Source organism: Fistularia commersonii, chromosome 5 (genome assembly GCF_037954325.1).
Source record: "Fistularia commersonii isolate RoL2024-O1a breed Wild chromosome 5, RoL_Fcom_v1.0, whole genome shotgun sequence".
Lineage (NCBI taxonomy): Eukaryota > Metazoa > Chordata > Actinopteri > Syngnathiformes > Fistulariidae > Fistularia > Fistularia commersonii.
The window spans coordinates 17563962-17585730 of NC_141288.1; positions in this window are offsets into that span (position 1 = coordinate 17563962).

Genomic DNA, 21769 nt, shown 5'->3' on the forward strand with positions numbered 1-21769 from the left:
ACCTCCCATATTCTATTTTAAGGATTAATCACCAACCACGTCACAGGCCGAAGTGCGGTGCAATGCCTTCTCAACTCTTATACATCACACCAAGCTGTGGCTGTAAACAACCTATTAAGTGACCTATTTATCTGAGCCATTTCTGCTGCCTCACTCATCCTAATTACTTTGCAGGTGGACTGTCTGCACCGGACTGGTCCTCGTCGCTTTACACTTTACACGATAATTTTGCAGACGAAGAAAAGGTCCACGATGTGCACTGCAATCAGCGGCATCATTCTTCGCATAAAAAAACAACACAAGAGTCAGGGCTTTGACTTTTATATAGAAGTGGTAAGTCATATCATATGTGGTCCCATTTTTGTCATTGTGGCATGTTATAGAGATTATACAAACTCATGGTTGCCTTATAGCTCCTGTTAGACAGTTTCCCTAATTGTTAGTATTCATATGCTCATACATAGTAATATACACTTTCTTTAGCACAGTCCCGAGGGCAGAAGAATGCATAAGGATGTCGGTTTTATTTACCTATGAAGTTGTACCAGTGCATTTTCTACAATTGAGCCGTCAGCGGCTGCCAGTCAGGGGAAATTAATGAGTCTGCTGATTGCAATGCTGGTAATTACAGAGTGCAGATGGGGGAGCGCTGTGTCAAGCTTGGGAGATATTTTCAGCTTACGTCTGTCCTTTCTCCCCAACAGCCACAAGTGTTGTAATGCACGAGAGAGGATCAGCAAAAGGGCTCCACTGACCACAGATGATACCTCTAAGCATCACTGAGCCCGGTGGTTAGAATAACTCCCATAACCAGAGAGCCAATTCTTGTCTGCCTGCAAGAGCGTATTGAAAGATCTGTTGGCCCGTTGAATATTGTATCTTATTTGTGAAACTTGAGGTGTTTGGAGCATATCAAAAACTGCAAAGCAACTACCCCATTGCTCAATGCCGTGCTAAACATTACTTTAATATAGATAAAAAACTAAGTTCAATAATAGATCAGTTTTATTATGAAGACCTTTTAGTGTATGTTATGGACAGGTTAATTGAAGGCTCTAAAATGCCCTCGCCTGAATGAGAGCGAGTGTTTGTACGTCCCCATATTCGACCCTGTGATCGATGGGCGACCGGTTCAGGGTGAACCCCGGGTCTCACCCAATGACAACTGTGATGGGCTCCAGTGCTTCCACAACCCTTAGTACAGGACTGACGTTATAGAGAATGAATGAATGAATGAATGATTATTTATTGACCATTATTCAATAGCATGATATTTGATCAGATAAGATAAGATAAACATTATTGATCCCCATAGGGGGAATTCCTTTGTCACAGCAGTGTAACAGTTATAATGTCAGAAAAAAAAGAAATAAATATGAATATAAATATGAGCATGAAAAAATAAATAGAAAGGCAGAAAACAAGATATAGAAAGAAAAAATACACAAATAAATAGACAGCAGATAAGTGGAAAACAGACAACAACAAACAACATCAACATCAGGGATGACAATGGGCAACATCATGGAACAGTGAAGGTAAAATATATAATAGTGAAAACTAAACAACAGTATAAATAGAGTGACAAAAATAAATATCAATGAATAAAATAAACAACAAAAATAGGCAGGATGTGTGCGGGCTGGGACAAGCAAGGAGAAACACCAGAATTAGGACATGACGTGAGTGGGTGAGGTAGTGAACAGAGAAGGGTTGTGAGATTGTGGATTGTGGAATTTGGCCTTTGTAATTGAACTGTACTGAACATTGTTATTTTGATGGTTTTAATTCTAGTATTTGATTTACTGCCAACTTGATTTGCATCCCAAATTTATCTGACCATGAGTGTGACCAGTTCCCGACAATATTCAGTCATTTTAACTGATATATAATTCCACTATTGAAGCACTTATTAGTTTCTTTCTTTCTCAGGGTAAAACAGCAACTATATCATTATCAAAACTTTTGCCTTCTGCCATCCCTTTGCATTAACTAAGGTATTGAGGAAGACCGAAGGGAGGCCTAGCTGAGGACCAAAGAGATTTATGGATGTAGTGAAGGAGGACATGAAAGAAGTTGGTGGAGAGAAGAGGTTGCGGAGGACAGGGTTAAATGGAGCCATATGATTCGCCATGGCAACCCCCCTGAAGAAGTTGCATCAAATTAAAATGTGAAGTTAAAAATTCAAATGTTTTGTTGGAAATGCACAGATTTTGAGCCACTTTCCATGATTAAGTATACATAAAATGCTAGTGCTGTTGAAATAGTTCTGTTGTGCTTACAGTGAGAGTACTTCAGATTTTATTTTTGGTGAGATAATGCTCATAAAAAATTCATGTTCATTAGTGTAAATTACAAACGTTTAAACTTCCCCTCACCTCTTCTCCTTCACTGCCTCCCTTTGCATTTCCAGTGAGCTCTGCTGACTGAGATGTACTTGCATGCTATAAAAATAAGAGAGCGAGTGACTGTTTCAGTCTGCCAACCTCAGGAAAAGACAAAATTTACAGGTCTGGATTACTGTAGAATTCAGGACTGTGTGGGGTTTTTCAATAGTCCTCAGAACTGATCTCCTCAAAGGAGCATAATGACTCACCTCGACCTTTTGGTATTCATTCTGAACAACTAGGCAGCTTTTGTTAACGTGAATGAAATGTTTTGAGATTTTTTTTTTGACCAAAATAAATGTAGAGGGAGTATGGCATCGCCAGTGCCTGTTTGATGAAGGTGCTATGAGTCAGACCAGGTGAAAGGATGAGAGATAAGTCTTCTGTCTTTCCAGCAGTTATTCACGCGCCCGTGCATGCACGCTCTCTCTCTCTCTCTCGCACGCATATGTGCACCCACACACACACACACACACACACACACACACACACACACACACACACACACAGACACACACACACACACACAAACACAGACAGAATTTAGTTCCTCAGGCAGAGTTCTTCAGTTTGTCCTTTTCGAGTGTATCCAGATATTCTGAGTGGTGAATCATCTCATCAAACAGTCGGACTGATTCCATCATTTGTCTAATTGGTCCCTCAAGAAAGATCCCTTCATTGTCTCTTACCCCTTGTGACAACATTCTGGTGGCCCAGCCTATGCAGGGGCCCAGAAGCCTCCAACACATGGCAATCTCACACACAGCAGAACTCTGGTCGACTTGCAATTTTTCACCATATATATGAAGGGTTTTTTTGTATTTTAACGGATCCCGTGTTGGCTATTCAATTTTTTGACGATTGATAAGAGTCAAGATTTAAGATACAAAGGGTTTATTGTCATATGTATGGTGTGGAAGTGTGTTTCCCTGCACAATTCAATTCTTACTTTGCTGTTCACAGTGCATTTGTATTGACATTAGCAGGTAGTGTAAACACTATTATAAATATGAGCAGTGTTGGCAGTGCGAGTAAAACACTGGGTGCAGCTTGGAGTGCAATATATATATAATAATATATATACAAATATAAACTTTCTGTGATGCACTGAACACAACACAACATCAATTTTCAATGCTTGATAAGATAGTTATAAGTCTTCTGTAATAATACAGAAATTTCCCACATTCCCTGAAAGCAGCTAAGACACTAGCAAACTTAACGCTAGGCGCTTATTAGCGCAGGTGAACTTCAGTTAAACCAGCGCGACCGACAAGGCTGAGACGGGAAGAATTTGGGCAAAACACAGCGAAAATAAAAGTAGAAAGACATTGGCAAACTTCACCGCCTCGCTCTGAAGCCTGCCTCGGTGACCAAGGTGAGAAAGAGACCTTGTGAAAAGAAAGCGTTTGAGCGCGCAGTGTGTTATGTAACTCACCTATAACTCGCTGGTGATGTGCGGGAATCCATGTGCTGTGTGGCTGTTTGCAGTGGACTTGGGCACTTTTCCCCCGTTACTTTTAGTCCTTTACAGATAGAAATACGTCATTTACCTAAGTGAACACACATTAACTATCCATGAGCGAGGGAATTTGGGTACTAATGTGAGAGGAAGCTTAAGCAGGTTAAATGAGCCGGAAATCAGCAGCCCCATACTTAGCTGCCTAAACCAGCATCTTTCCAGCCAATACACTCACAGATTCCTGATTATCGGCCAATAGGAGACATTGATGGACAGATGCCGGAAGTTTGATGGGAAGATGGAAAGACTGTTCTGAAGAGTTGATGAACGAGTGAAATGAGAGTGAACAAAAGGATTAGCAAAGGGGGCATTGTAGTGGATGAATTGTGGAAAGATTCAAGATTCAGAATGTTCTTTGTCGTGTGTAAAGTCTTGAAAAGTGTGTCCATGCACAAAGAAATTCTTACTTTGCTGTCCGCAGAGCATCCAGATAAGTGTTGTGTTATTGAATAAGTGATAATAAACCTACTGGGGTTAGCAGATGTAACAGTGCAGGAAAATGTAAACATACGAAGAAATGTAAACAGTACAAGAAATGTAAAATTATAGTAAATATGTGCAAGTTAAAGTTGACTGGGGCTTTAACTCACAAAGTGCGGGTGCAGGTTGTATGAAGATAGTTTAAATAGACAGTTAAGCCTGTGGAGGTATGGGACTGTGCAGGAGAGGAAGCAGTAGAGTTCTTGAAAACATTATTCAATATAATCTTGTAGAATGAGAGGACATCTGAGGAATGGAGGACAAGTGTGTTGGTGTTAATTTGTAAGAATAGGGGGGCATGCAGAGTTGTGGGGACTACACAGGAAAAAAAGTTGATGAGCCATAAATAAAGGTTACAATAAAGAGTCATGAAAGCTTGACTGGGTAAAAGTGAGTGTTTGTGAGGAGCAGTGTGGTTTCATGCCACGACAGAATACTATCCATCCAGCCATCTATCTGCCACTTATCCTACTTTTTATGTCCTGGGGGACGCTTTAACCCATCCCAGCTGTCATTGTGCGAAAGGTGGGCTACACCCTGGACCGGTTGCCAGTCAATCACAGGGCCAGAAATTGTACTACAGATTCAATACTTGCTTTGAGAGCACTGATAGAGAGGGATGGCACTGTGGGGCCAGTGGTTAGTGCTTCCACCTGTCTGGAGTTTGCATGTCCTGCTTGTGTCTGCCTGGGTTTCTTCTCCAGTTTTCTCTCACAGTCCAAAAAAATAAGCAGTGAGTCATTTTGAGACCTCATATTGCCCAAGAGTGCATGATTATAGATCTGTATGGCCCTCTGATTGACTGGCGACCAGTCCAGTGCGTACCCTGCCAAGTGACAGCTGGAATATGCCCCAGCCCCCCTGTGACCCTGACTGCAGGAGAAGCAGGTATAGATAATGAATGGATGATTGAATGAATGTTACTTGAGAAGTACAGAGAAGGTCATATGGTGCTGCATTGTTCAAAAGTAGATCTAGCAAAAGCATTTGACAGGGTGCAGAGAGAGGAACTGTGGTATTGTATGAGGAAGTCTGGAGTGGCAGAGGTGTTAGAGTGGTGCAGGACATATACGTATGATAGCTGTAAGACAGAGGTGAGGTGTTGGAGGAGTGACAGAGGAGCTCAAGGTGGAACTGGGACCGCACCGAGGACCACCTCTGAGCCTCTTCTTGTTTGCTATGGTGATGGACAGGCTGACATATGAGGTGAGACGGGAATCTTCACAGACGAGGATTTTTGCAGATGACATTGTGATCTTTAGTGAGAGCAGCGACCAGGTTGAGGACAATCTAGAGAAGTGGAGGTATGCTCTGGAAAGGAGAGGAATGACAGCAAGACAGAATACATGTCTGCGAATGAGAGGGACCCAAGTGGAATTGCAAGGTTGCAGGGTGTGGAGAGAAAGAATGTGGAGGATTTTACATACTTAGGGTCAATAGTCCAGAGCGACAGCGAGTGGGAAAGAGTTGAAGAGACAAGCAGGCTGGAAAGGGTGGAGAAAAGTGTCAGGTATGATTTGTGATAAAAGTATCAGCCGGAATGAAAGGGAAGGTGTAAAATATGGTGGTGCGACCAGCGCTGTTTTATGGGAGACAGGAAAACAGACAGGAGACAGAGCTGGAGGCAGCAGAGATGACAATGTTGAAGTTGTCTTTGGGAGTGACAAAGGCGATTAAGAGCAGGACGTTAGATGTTTTGGATGTAAAGTCAGAGAGATTAGACAGTATTGAATATATTGGTCTAAGGATGTTGAGGTTAGAACTGCTTAGCTGGAGTCCTAGAGGAAGACCAAAGAGGGGATTTATAGATGGGGAGAAAGAGGACACGAAGTTAGTTGGTGTGAGAGAAGAGGACACAGAGTACAGGGTTTGACGGAGACAGATGATTCGCTGTGGCGACCCCTGAAGGGAGCAGCCGAACGGAAAAGAAGAAGAAGAAGAAGACATCACAGCTTTAATACCATCAACCACCATTAGCTGATCCAAAAACTGCCCCCTTGCATCTGTGGATTAAGAATCTTTTTGCAAACAGACTACAGCGCCTCAGAAGAGGCAGTAAAATGCCTCCTTTCATCATTATCCACCACGCTGCTTCCCACAAAAGCTGGGTCCACTGCCAGTTCTTTTACTGCCTTTTCGCCTATGACTGCACTCCTGCCCACAACACCTTTACTCAAATTCACAAACATGGCCACAACTGGACTGCAAACAATGCCTACAAGTTCCTCATCATGCCTGCATGGTGTAAACACAAAAATGACAAAATAATTGTTGATATTAGAACGGTATTTACTAAAGAACAATAGATAGATAGTTTTATATATTTAGTTCAATATATTTTTGAGCTTTTTAGATGTTCATTTGAGCATACATCCACTTGGAGACGTAATCACCTTTTGAAGGTCAGCTCTATTCATGAAAACATGCACTGATGCTACTCCGTTCTGGACTTAAAGATAAGCTCCGAAACCATCATTTGTTAAGGTTTGGACGTAGGGGGAGAGATATTCTCCCGCTGATAAGGATCTGATAACCGGCGCATCCTGTTATTGTAAAATATTGACTGAATGCCTCGGCAAAATATTTGGACTACCTAAAAAACAGGCAGGATGTTCTCGTTCAAAACACTGGGAACCGCCTTATTTGTGAAACCCATAATGTCCCTGGGAGATGGCTGTTGACAAAACAAATGTGAGGGAGAAGCTGTGATATGATGAGAGAGCCCATGCAGAATTGCAAGGCTAGAGAGGGATGGTCTACCCAGCGGACTTTGTGGGCTTTGTAGAAACATCCAACACTAATCCGCTGAAGGAACTGAAAGAAATCAGCACAAGACCATTGAACATAAATATGAGAGCATGGAACGCTTTCTGTTGGTGGATACGGTTTTGAACGAAGAACCCAGCTGTTCTGGGACACACACATCCTGCGAAGACTTAGCCTGACTGAAATAGGGTGTGTTTTTGGAGGCTCATTGTTTGTTACATCACAGCTAAATTTATGAAGCGTTCCCATTCGGGAGATCAGCATGATGTCACTTCCCACCGGTTTAGGTCACATCATATTACTAGCTGGTGTCATTTCACTGTTGTGATGTGTAAGATGTGTGCCTCTCAGCTCTGTTGCGATGCATACACAAGGGTAAGATCTCAATTTAATAAAGAAACAACAGATTTTAGACAGATGACCCCAAATAGCAACTTAGGTCTGATCACTTGGCTGTGAATAGACATCAACAGAGGGTGTGTAGGAAGCTTACAACTCACAATTTGTCCTAAATGATATTTACAAGTAGGAGTCACGTATATAGATGAAACATGATGACTATGAATCATCATCAGTCTTTTTTTTTTGTTTTGTTGTTTTTTTTTTTTTTTTTGAGTTCCTACTGCACACTTAAGGGATAATAATGCAATGTCAAAGGATTTAATGATAGTTGATTTATGGTAGATGAGCAGCAGTTGCAAAGTCTTCCCTCGGGTAGAGTTTTTCAAGACTATTTCACACTCGCGTTAGAAACCTAACAAGTGCCTTTCCTCGACAAACAGCCATCGGCCGAGGGTCACTGTCTCAGTTTAGCTTCAAACTGTCTTTTAGGGGCAAAGTATTACATAATTCTCTCTGCCTCCCCTCCCGCTTGACTTTGGCCAAGCAAGCCTTGCGCAGCTGTGCTTGCCTGGTTATTTGAGGATACATGTGTGTCCAAGAAGCTACATGAGGTTCTCTTAAGATGCTGCCAGGAACACAGAGTGAGAGGCAGTCTTAATAACATAATCCCTGCAACCTCATAACAGCAGGGAAGATGCTTTTGGAATTTAATTTGAAACAAAATCAGAAATTAAGCCGGACGATTCCTTGCCGTTACTTTCACCTTGCTAATTAATCCCCCCCCACCTCTGTTCTGTTTAGATTTGTATGATCTTGCCATCTTTTCCCTTAAGAAATATAAAAAAAAAAATGTCTTTGCTTTGTCTATTTTCTTCATAAGTGCTTTTCCAATCTATAAAAACATGATTTTGCATGCAAAGCTTACATAGTTGTTTTTTTTTTTAATACTGTCCTGGCATTGATTTGAGATGCAATTTGCCAACCTCTGAAATCCTTCAGGCCAATTTCCATATGCTTCTTGCTTGAATAACAAACATTGCAAACAACTAGTGGGGCAGAGGGGTACAGGCAGTGGAATAATATATTTCAACAATGCCAGCTCAACAACCGTACATAAATTCTCCCGTATTAATCCAATCTTAAATGTAAAGCCACCGAAAGGTGCCTTAGTACAGCTCTTAACGTATATGCTAGATTCAGGAATATTCAAATAAATTGAAATGATAACTATCATACTTATGACATTTGGAGTTGGAAGGCTTTAAAAAAAGGTGAAACTGTTGAGCTACACTTGAGCTAAAATAAAATCAAATCATGCTTAGTCATTACGTAGTTGAAATGCCTGTAACTTTTGGACAGACATTACTGTGTTATTGAAACTCAGAAGTCATTCACAGCATTTTATTTCCAAGAGTCATTCATTTTAATTTCATGCATTTTTTTTTTATTTCTCACATGCCTGGGCATCGCTTGCAAGCTGGGCAAAATGAACACAGAGAACATTCTTTGCCAACAGCTGTTGACCCTCCATCTGACCTGTGAGGGCCTCTGGCACTCAGTCGTGTCAGCACAACACAAACACACACACACACATACACACACACACAAATACAGACACAGTTTGCAATTTTTTTCGTGTGGAGAGATATCAGCCTGACTGAACGTTATTGAGACCCAGAGGACTACATGCAATCAGGCAAGCACACACATACACACAGAGGTAGCAAGCAGAGTAGGACACAACCTTGAAAAAGCTCCAACCCCAGGGAATTTCCCTGAATGGCCTGTTTGCAAGAGCAGAACAATTGCTTGTTGGCTCCATCAGTTCATCCCTCTCCCCATCTAACCAGGGAATAGACAGAGTGACATTTTTATTCAGGAGAAATGAGTTCTGCAGATGGATTTTTTTTTTCTGGGACAGACTGACGTATACGGCGGTGATGATCTGGCCTTGCTTTGTGTGTCATTTTTCCGATTATCGGTATCGGTTGTCCTTCACACTTCAAATTCAGTTGTCTCGACTATAATCAAATGATGTCGATCAAAATAGTCTGCTGCACAAACTATTTGATGAGGAACGTCTACCAGCCTTGCCATCCTGTGCATTAATGTTCATTAACAAATAAAAATATGAAATAAGCACTTTTTCTATCAAAGCGTATCAGCCGATATGCTTCTTTCCTCCTACCGCTGTTCCTGATCAATGTGTTTTTGTGTTGAATTTGTCATTGGGATGTGATCCATGAATATTGCAATTCCACAATTTTCAACCCCCCCTGCAGTCCTACATTGTCTAATTACGGAATGGGTTCCACATTCTCCTCACTCCAGAGCAATATCTAATAGATTATTTCATGGAGTTTTGGATCTGGGAGCAAACGCTATCCAGCAAACTGGGCTTCCTACGGCAGTATATGGGGAAAAGAAGCCAGGGCCAATCACATCATTAACAAACTCTGAAATTACATATTCATCCAAGGTACTGTGAATCTACTCTTCAAAAGTTATTCCATCATATTTTCCTATAGTAAACCTTATATAAGTAATAATACACTTTTTTTGCATTTGAATGGATGGTGGACAGCCATAAGGCATTTCTTTTGCTTGCCACTGACAATGTGTCATAATATGTTTTAAAAAGATCTGCGAGTGTTTCACAGTTCTTCAACGAAACTGTGAAATATGATGGATCCAACTGAGATCGAATTCTTTTGGAGGGGAAAAACTACAAAGGTTTTTGCCTCTAGTTATTTAAGATGATGCTCACACCCACCAGCGATGATATCATCGCTCCATCGCATGTGTAAGTTCCTTTTTTAAAAGGTTCATCTCAAAAAGGCATGTAAGGTTATCCTCACGAAGGTACAATCCCTGCCATCGCGAAGCTCACCCAGAGCCGAAATAAGAGAGTGGAATCCACGGTGCCCCCAGTTGGCAGCGAATCAGTTCTCACTCCTACATTTGTGGATTTAGAAATATGTTTGCCAATCCTCATATCACGTCCTAAGACACTAGAAGGAGATAATATACCGCCTAATATGAGATTTGACCCGGAAAATGTTCGCGTTCCAAGCCTAAAATATCTGCAGATCACCTATGACTGTAAGTCCAGAATAATGTTTTTCATCTTCTCCACTGTCGTGCTGAGTTGAACGCATTCATGTTTGAGCCGAATTGGACAGTCACTACCAAGGTTCTGTCCTTGCTTCAACCTGCCCCCAAAACGAGTTTACATTTGCATACATTAGCGCTCTCCCGTGGCTTGCCTGCTACCCGCTGTGCCGTCGAGTCTGATTAATGATCTTTGTGTGTCAGCTCTTGCAGAAATGATCACTTACACGCATTCAAATACATGGTCACTAAAGCATACACTATGAGGGGGGAAAAAAAAAAACACTTATCTTGGTTCTTCATATGCAGATTGTCTTTCATGTGTCATTTGGTGAATAATTTCATCAGTGATTATGTCAACTTATAGTTTCCAACATCTTGGATGCCCGCTGTGCATTGACTTGCTAGGGTCGGTAAATTTCCAGCAGAGAAAAGGTTTGATTATTTCACTATTACTTCTGGATGAAAAGTGGTGTACTGTCAGATTTCAGTTTTTCTAGTATCTCCCTTCAATGCTGATTATATTTTTATTGAGGTAATCCTTTTTCGGGGGGGGGGGGGGGTCATTATTGTCAGTGTTTCCTACACATTGCATGTTCATTATCTTTCATAACAGTGTTACCATCATTGTTATTCTTATTCCCCCCTCTTAAGAGAACTTTTGTGTCAGCGCCCCAATGCACAACTTCACACAAGGTTCTCAATCAAAGTCTGTTTATTCAGTCTGGGGTCAGTGCATTAAAAGAAGTGTCCAAATGAGTAGGTAAAGGGCCGTGTCCAGAAATCCCAAAACACGGTCTAAATCACATGAAAAAAAAAGACCATTTGAAAACCTCTTGTTGTGAAAAATGAATTACAAGCCTCCTGGCGACACAGTCAAATTGAACCAGTTCGTCCTCATATAATTTGGTGGCCCTTGTTGATCATCTCATTTATTCCAATGTGTTTTGGTTGCAATTATTAAAACAGGTTGATTTTATAAACATTTGCAACTGGGACAGCGCAACTATGCAATGAATTCCTTTTTGAACTGAGAAAAATTAGTTTTGTTTTCGTTAGGTGGGACATATTGCGCAGCAATCCACATTAATAAGCCATTAAAGCCCACTCCCACAGCTCGGTTTTGGCTCGGTTCACCGGGGATTTAATTGGTTTATATCATGAATAATGTCTGGTCATCGTAACTTTTATCTAATCATCTCCGACAGAGGCAGTACTAAAAGGCGATATCGATGCAGACTACCGATTGGTTCGGGATAATCGTCCCAAGAATCATCCCTGCGTGACATTGGCCACTTACTTTAATTATTGTTTTTCTATCTTTAATAAACAGCCTCATACCAGCACTGGCCAACATGCTGGTGTGTTCATGACGGCCCACTGCACACATCTGACTTTGGTGCAAATGACCTGAGCCGTACTGCTTCGTATTGCCTCATCTGCAGCAATGTACTGGGCAATTACTGAAGATTATGAGCACAGGAACTGTCTGACAACACAGTAAACTTACTAGTTATTATCAGCCTTGAAAAGAGTTTGAGCAAGTTCAAAATCATTTTTTTGCTATTGAAATAATCACTCTCCCAAGGATGGTGCATTGTGTTTGAAAGTGATTGCACACTTGTAAACTTTGATGGAAAAAAGATTTGAATGGAGCACTGACATTCCATGTTACAGACATTTTGTGGTAATTGACATTGCGATTATAGATATTGACTGGTGCAATTCATTGGTTAGCCATAATCAGCGTATTTCCTTTCTACCTTATATTTTACTTTTATTTTTTTGACTGTATTTGCTGTTTTCATTTAGTGCTTGTAAAGACAAAAAAACTAAACTCAATTATAATGTTAATGATATTAATGATGAAAAACAACTACAAATTAAATGAAATACAAATTAATAAATATATACATTGAAGACACAAAATTCTTCTGCATTTGTCTTGAAAGTGACAATTTTCTTGAGTATCTAGGAATATAAAGATAGGACAACACAATCAACAAATGAACAAGAGAGTAGCAGTGAGAGTATTCCACATATTCATTTTTAATCCAAACCTGTGGACCAAATATAATTTTTCTAAAGAACTTGGCATTAAATTGCTTTCACACAGGAGTTGGCCCTGGAAATAATGCACAAAAGTACATTACAGTCCAATGTAGTGAGTCATTATTATTCATTGAAGACAACCAATTTCCTGAAAATTAGACTTGGGCAGATTGTAGTCTAATAAATGCACATAAAGTCACACACACACGAACACGGATAAATCATAGGAGTGTAACGCTGTCTTACAAATTAGTTATATAACCATCTACACAACTGCATCAGGACTTCTAGGGTTAACAGCTAAGATCAGATGAGTGGATCTTTATGAAGTTGGTGTAATACAAAAAAAATACATATGACACAAATGTTTCAAATGATCTGACAGATGGCCTAAACATGTATGCAGTTAGATCTCTGTGAATTAAGGCCTCTTATGTGGCTATTGAAGAGATGACGAAAAAGTATGTCTCAAAGATGCCTTTATACTAAATAAAACACAGAGCAGCCCAAACCACCTGTTAATGACCGTCCGTCTAATATTTTATCAGTGGATTTTTTTTTTTCCTCACCAAAACAGCCCTGGACGATTTGAGGCATGAGCTCCACTAAACACTCTGAAAGTGTACTGTGGTATTTGGGTCGTGTACCCGTGGAATACAGTAACGACTCAGACGGGGGCCTCCCTCGACCTGAGAGGGAGAAATCATATATTCAAAGTTATTTTTGGGGTTCTCAAATCATTCTTAACTATTTTTTGCGATGGCAGGAAGGATTATTCTGCTGGAAGACGGTAGAGCCATGAAGTCATACCTTTCCATGAAGGGAAGGACTCAATCTTCAGCACCCTTTTGGTTGGTGGCGCACGTTAGTATATCATTGACAGGAACAGCAGGACCCATCGAAGTACTTTTCAAAGCATCAAACAGGTAAGTGACGCTCAAATACTTGGTCTTGCAAGGTGAAAAAGACCTCCAAACGAATCAAAACATGAATTTTGAGACCATGTCGTATTCTTCCATTGCTTTGTAGTCGACTTCCGATGATCCCTCACCCGTTGAAAATGATCTCAGTGGCTGAAAAGTTTTGTTTAAGCATGTTTGAGCACCCTGACCAGTCTGTAGGCACAAATCCTCACGCACATCAATTTTCAGAATATTACATGCTCCGTTGGAACCATCGTTGGCGTTTTCAGCAGTCTGAGCTTTGGCTACTTCTGCTGGATCGGACCACACAAGCCAGACTACGTTACTCATGCTCATCATCAGTGAGCCTTGGCCCCCCCGTGACCCCGCTGCGGGGTCACTGTCAACTCCCGACCATGAACACCCTGCAAGAGCAGTCATGGAAGTGGTCTGATAGTCATTTTGCCGTCACAATTAGGCTCTTGTCACTGTCACTCATCCTAAAGCCCCCTTTCCTGCTTCCAGCACACCAACTTTGAGGACAAAATGTTCACTTGCTGCCAAATAGTCCGACTCCTGACAGTTGCCATTGTAAGCAGGTAATCAATATTATTCAATTCACCGGTCAATGGCCATACGGCTGTGGCTCATTGGCTTACATAACTGCCAATTGATCCGATATAACACTTATAGAAAATATAGGGCACTCTCTCTGATGCAGGTAGTATACTCCGAGCAATATCAGTCTCTGTCATTTTTTGGATTCAAAACAATTCATTTTCATGGCACTTGAAATTCGTATTTATTTTCAGTGAATTTTTCTCCCATTTGTGTGACAGTGGATGTGCATGACTTACGTGCGTAATTGTGATGCGGATGCTGAAAGGCAGGGGTGTAGTGCTCTAATCGGAACAAAACGTGTAAGTAAAATGAGATCAGACATTGTTTCCCGGCATGCACGTTAAATCTTTGTGTCCTTGCCGTGCACATGTACACGCATTTGTGTTATGCGTGTCATGGCATGCAAAAAAGCCTGTCAAATTGACCAGCTATGGCGGTCCTTTGGAACCGCTGCACTAACCGCAGTGTTTATTAACCATCTCACATTTATTCCAAGACAGAGGGATGGAAGGTAGAGGAGGGGAAAGAGAGTGCAGAAAAAAAGAGAGACAGAAAGGGCTGGCGGTGAGGAAGGTTGGAGGTAGCCGTGGAAACCCTCCATGTGTTGTACCATCCCTGTGCTGCCATTGGTGGAACACACATCGTATCCCTGCTAACGATTGCATCATCTGGTGCATGGAAGACACCTCTCATACACTCCCTCTTCTTTCTTTTCCTCCCTCTCTCTCTCTCTCTCTCTCTGCTCTCTGACTCAAGCTGTCTCCCACAAGCGATGCAGGAACTGCTTGTTCAAATGGAATCCCCATCCCCCCAGTTTTCGAAATGAGGGCAGGGATAAAGAGAGAGGGAGAGGGAGAGCAAGAGCAGGGAGGAAGACAGATTTTAAGAGCAGAAGTCACATGAATACATTTATTTTTTGACATGCTCAATTGCTACTCTGTGGCTGTGTGGGCCCATCATGGAGGTAAATAAGAGCTCTGTTATTTTCATGGCCACAGTGGTCACATCTCATCTCCCCTGTGTTTACATAGTACAGTGCACTCAGCCTGCCACGCTTGTGATCACTCTCCTCTATTTCCAGTGTTGCAGATGCAGCCTGGTAAGTTTGGACTGAATTGAACCCTGTGTAAACGTTGGAAATATACTGCCAGTGCATCCAGCAATAACGCTCGCGTCAAGAATCAAACCTTTTGGTTACATTTTGATTTTCTGATGACTGCGTCTGTAACGATGGCCTGTTTACCGATAATAAAAAGGTTTAAAAAAAAAATCAGGACGGTAATGACCATATAGCCGGCTCTCATTGGATGCTGACTAGAATGTTATTCAACGTTGTCATGGAAATAGGCATAGGTGAAGTGCTGAAAATGATCTGTTACCATGGTGAAGGATTCACTTAGCTGAGCGTTTCAGTCGTAGTTGTGTTACACTCATAAAAACACGCTCATTCCCAGTGATCAAGTGTCTACTGGAGGAAAAATAAGACTCCTTTCCATCCATTCTAATTCCGTTATATCTATTTTTCCATCAAAGGGTAATTGGGATGACACATCATACAAGACCTGGCGCTGTCATCATTACCCTCTCATCAGACGAAGATGAAAACTCAGAAGATGTTTGTAGTACAGCAAATGAAAGGTATTTGTGGATGTCGATGCAAGAGGTCACCCTTTGTGTCTCCAAAAAAAAATAACCACCTCAGGTCAAGTCAAAAATTATTGCTAACGTATCAGTTGCATTGATATATAACAGATATACAGTTTAAATTTGAGGTTGACGTGTGTGCGTGCGTGTGTGTGTGTGTGTGTGTTACTCAAAGGTAATGGGATTTTTGAGCCATTATTTCCGTTTAAGGGCATATTGTTTTCAGCGGAACACACATTGTCCGCAAAACCTGTGTTTACCAGTATATACATGTATACATCTTGGTCAAGGTTAGCAAGAAATAAATTGCGAGTGGGAGACAGAAAGGGAGGGAAGAGGAAAAAATCCACGCATCTCTTCTCTATCATTTCGATGCAAAGACAGTCACCATGGCAACACTCTAGTCCCACTTTAAGTGCCTTTCCCTATCCGCCCCCTCTTGCTCGGCTCACCGACAAGGTATACTGGCACTCGCTATAGCTAATTTATTATTACTGACCTTTCTTTTCTTTTTTACTGATTGTTGACAGCCGGGTTCCAAAGCTCTTTTCATTGCAATAGTCTGTCTGCAAATGTTTACATGAACACACTACCTTTGTGAATTGGCATAACTGCCCTCTTATCTGAGCTACCTGCTTTTAAGGATAGAAGAAAAGTCCAAAAAAAAACACTGAATGTTATGAAATACATACAGTATCATAGGGACGGTACTGAAGTGTGTGTTGTCTGCATTTCTGAGGGAGGGAAAATACAAGTGTGTGTAAGCACGGCAGAAGAGTGACTAGAAGAAAGTGTATATCCGAGGCAGAGGGAGTGTGTGTAGGGGCACTTATTCACATAAGCTGACAGCAGCAGGCTGATGCGCTGTTTTCTCTCACCTGTCACTCAAACTAAAATCAATACCTGTAAAATGCAGTGAATGGAACTGGACTTCTTGCAGTGATCCAGTCCGGACTCAACCCAACCCAACTCAACTCAACTTTATTTAGTATTCTGGCAAAAACTGTGAGTAGAGGAACCGGCTTTTGACAGTAAGATGTGTAACGTGATACAAGACCCACATGTATGTCCTGACTGTGTGTTTTAATGATGCATAAATAATTCCCAAGTATTTTTTCTGTCTTTTGATTTTTGATAGCATTAACTATTTATTTATTGATTTAGTTTGGTTTTTTTTCAATCCGAAGTAAAGCTCATCACGTACTTTGAGTCATTTCATGTCGAATCTCCAAAACAAAACTATCCAGGAACAGAACTGCAGGAATGTACAAATTGGTCAAACATAATAACTGATGGTACATTAGCATCTGATAAAAATAAGGAAATGTGAACAAAGATATACCGAAAGTTTTGAATAGTTGTGTCTCAATACTTATTTATTTTCTATTATTAATATTATTATTTTCATCGATGTCATGCTAGCTCGTGTGTTGTTGCATGACATGAACTATTGTTTGGTGTATTCTTGACCTCATCATCATCATTATGTCATCATGGCAGGCATGAAGCAGCCCGTCTCGACGAACGCAGATCCATTCTTGTTGCAGCGTTGGTCCAACTCCATGGAGAGCTCCAAGGGTATGAGTTGAGACTTGTACATTAACCACCAGCCACTCTCAGTACCGCACCTACTCCTGGATACCCTGGTGGGAGGGGGGGACAAAGACGCTGTGGTCAATTTTTCAAAGTGTGCACGGCTTCACCAGATAAGTAAACGCACCTGCACCTTTCTGTGCACCGCTGGGCTATTTGGGACGCGATGTGGTTTGACAAATTTCCGGTGCTGTGCGACATTGGGGGACCACGACGCGTGTGATTGGTATCGTCTGGACTTGAACACGGATGTCGTTCAGTGACATTCAGATTTGTAATAAGGGTATCAAATATTTATGCAATATGAGACGGCACGAGATCTCGGCTCATCAGTTTATCAGTTTGTATAATCGTAAAGACAGCCGTGTACAAACTGCTTTGCATTTTGTTGGAGGGGACTGATGTTTGTATTTTAATCAACATTGATAAAAAATATGAAATAGTGAGCTCGCTTTAAATTACTCCAACTGTCCCCCGCAAAAGTATTAACCTCTTTACAGAAAAATCACCCATGTCTTTCTTCCGGTAAGTGCACCATCATAATGACCATCACAACTGCTGTAACCACCTCTTAAATGGCGCCAGAGGTAACCTTTGATTTGGTTTCATTTGATTTGTTTTTTCATTTCTGTTTTTCCTGACGCACATCCCCAAATTATGCAAGTGACTCGCAACTTCACAATGGAAGGTATCGGTAAGGAGTGTGCTTGTGTATTTCCCTCACAGTTCAGTGGTCACACAGATGCCATTAAACGTTCGCTTCCCTTTTGCTGCCCTGTCACATACACAGAATCGCAATGTACAATCATCCACTAGCCATGCGACTAGTGAACCAAAACGGGCCTGTCTTCCAGTATGCCCTGCTTGTTAGTAGAGGCGTATAGTGGGATACTTTGAAGGGAACGCAAGAAATAAAGCGATTAAACATCCTTTAGGGACGGTAAACTTTAATTCAAGGAAAGATATACCCATCTGTTCCAATGATTTGAAAAAACAAAACAGAATTGTTGCCGCTTCCTGTATATATCACTTCAGCAAGGTGGAGAAAAATGGTCTGAAAAAGGCTGACATAGTTTCTTTGCTATTTCAAATTCATATAGTGATACATTATATTCAGGTTTGGTCATCCTTGTCATGGAAAAAATAGCGTCTACACAATTCAGACTATTTGATTCAGTTCTCGAAATTCCTCAGAATCTCCCTGTGGTCATTTGAAGCATTTACTCTTGAAAAGGGCGTCAGTGGAGCGAATGCAAAAATAAATGTGGTTTAAAGTTAAAAACCAATTCGATCGACAAGAGTCTGTGACCTCACAAAGTCCTGTCCTGATATTGCCGTGACAAAGACTGAAGTTTTCTGAGGCAAGATAATTATACATCACTCTGTATTATGATCCAAGAGATTCTCCGACGAGTCTCAGAAATGAGCGGGATGATGCGGTTCACAGAGTTTGGTTTCACACTGTGCACTGAGGCGGCCAAAAAATGTCGGGCTTTCTATCACGAGCTGCCGTTCGCAAACGTACACTAAATCGTTTTCACAAAACTGAATGGAAAAAAAAAAAAAAAAAAAACCTGCTTAGTGTCCAACAAACTGTAATGAGTTCTGGCGAAAGTGGTTCGGAGAAATTACTTTTTGAAGAATATATTTTCAAAAAAAACTATGTGTGAGTTTTTATAATTCTTGATGGATGTTACAATCAAACTCACAAAAGCAAAGACCTGCTACACATTTATATATCAGAATTAAACTACACGCGTTGTGATTTATCAACATATTCATATATTTATGCGATATCAGGAACGTTTGTTATTTTTTTCTTCTAGTTAATTTAAAATTGTCTGTCAGAGAAATCGTTATCGCCTTGAACTGAAATGTTTTTCATTTAATTGATGGGGCCAGGCCTTTTGTGCGACGTTATCGGATTTCGAGCGAGTATACGCACGCTAACGTACGTGTTCGGGTAAATAGAATGCGGAGATGAGGATGATCAACTCCGAGATCTCCCAGCATCGCTAAACGAAGGTCATTAGACAGTAACTTACAGAGATGACTTTCATACCATGTCACACTGACCAGATGATTTAACTCGCTCACAGAAACGGGTACAATAATGTGCTTACACACGCTCGGATGCTGTCATACACCTACAAACACCCTCATACCCACACACACACACACACACACACACACACACACAAAGTCAGACAGAGACCGATGCTGATGATTTACAGTTGCCCGGGCAGTAAAAATCGATTGAATTCAGGTCCTCTCATACACAGGAGCAATGTACACATCTCATCTGTCTTACCCCCACTTCTTTACATCCCTTTCTCTGTCATCCAGTTGCTCGGGACCCAACATGCCCCGTGCCTCCTGCGCCCCACATGCCCCGCTCGTGTCTGTCTCTTCATTCCATTCTCCTCCCTTCAACTTGGCATAAATAATATCTCTCGCTGCAGCTGTCTGTCACAGTCCTCAATCCTTTGCCCTCTTAATCCTCCTCCTTAACCAATGGGTTTCTGTTCCGTCCATTTGGTTCTGTCCTTCCCTGTGTGTGTGTGTGTGTGTATGTACGTGTTCACTTTTTTTTTTTTTTTTTACCTCTTGGGGACCATTCCTGATATAAACGCTGACCCTGTCAGGACCAGTTGTCCTCAAGAGGGCATTTTGCTGCTCGCACTGCGGCAAAATGTCATTTCTAAGCCCCTGTTTCAGGTTAGGGTTACACAGGTATTGGGTAGGATTACGGATTTGATAATGAATGGAAGTCAATGCAGTGTCCTTAAAAGGATCGCTGTGCAAACTTGTGAGTGTGTGTGTTAACTGTGTGTTTGCAGGACCTCTGCCGAACTCCTGCTGGGCTCACTGGTTAGACAAACATTAAAATTGGAAGGCTGGAGATGCGCTGGGTGAAGTAGGGACACAGACATGAAAAGCGTAGAGGACGTGGCTGGCAGGAGGAGCATGAAAGAAAGCACGGGCTGTTTGACGTAGCTTTTTTTATCACAACTTAATTTGGGAGTAAATTGGAGGCTTGACACTTTTTCCCAAAATACTCATTAATCTCATAAGCATACACTCTTCCAGTATCACAATTCACACGTCGTGAATATGCTGTGTTTCCCCGATGGAGATTAAATTTCGATTTGTTTTTTTACACCACTACACCGTGACTTCATTAAGAGTAGGGAGGGGGGAAAAAAAAAAATCATGTTGAGATGTTTGAAATGCAAGGGTAAAATTGGGTAAAGGAAAAGGTAACGTAGACAGAAAAACACATGCTGAAATGGGGAAACGATAAACAGAATCAAAAGAGTCAGACAGCTCCTACTTTGTTTGACCTTTTGCTCAAAAACAAAGATGGATGGCTTGAAAGAGAGACGGCAACGTAATAAACCCACTTATTGTGAGTCTGACTGCAGACAATATGGTGGTTCTCAACATGGCAGAGTCTTTGTGTAAGCTCAGCTGCCCACTCACAGCCTTATAATATAGTTTACACGAACGCACATACTTCAACATCTTGCGAAAACACATTTTGCAGCGCACCACACATCTATACTCCCACGCACCCACACATGCAAATTCACTGTCAAAGGCACACGCATAAATGTGAAATGAGGTGCTGCACATGTAACTCGCAGAGACGTACCCAAACGCGCGTTCTGACGGCACGCAGACACACAACATGACACAGTTACCTCGGCTCCAGACTCAGTAATGAATCACCCAGAAATCTGTCCCTTCTGTCCGAAACTCTCAGCCTCAAAATCTTATTCTGCTGCAACACATAATCTTCCCTTTTTTTTCCCCCCTTAAAAAAAAAAAAAAAAAAGTACAAATCAGATGTCCTTTTGAGGTTGAAAGGATAAACCAAATTGTTACTATTAATAAGCAGCATGACAAGAATGCGCCTTAAATTTCATAGGTCTTGTTGGGCAACATACCAAAAAAAAAAAAAAAAAATAAGGTCATTAATTGGAGACTCCTTCCTCATTTCCTCATTCCTTTCCTCATTTTACCCATCTTATGGGAGCCCAGGGGACGTTGGGGATGAACAGACAGTGCAAGCTGTGTCTGAGTGATTTAACTCTTTGTAGAACCAACACCACTGAGGGAATGAGAAAGGATCCAGGAAGGGGGAGCGGGTGGCGGTGGTGGTGGTGGGGGGGGGGAGTGAGGGGAGAGTTATATGGTTCTGTCAAATGTTGCTCTGACATTTAGGTCAGGCTAGCACTCTAAATGGCATGCAGACAGATTTACTGAGGGCATTCAGAGGGGCTGACTGCTTGTCTTCTGACCGTCACAAACTGATGGCCTGCCTGGCCATCATTAAAGCTTTTCTT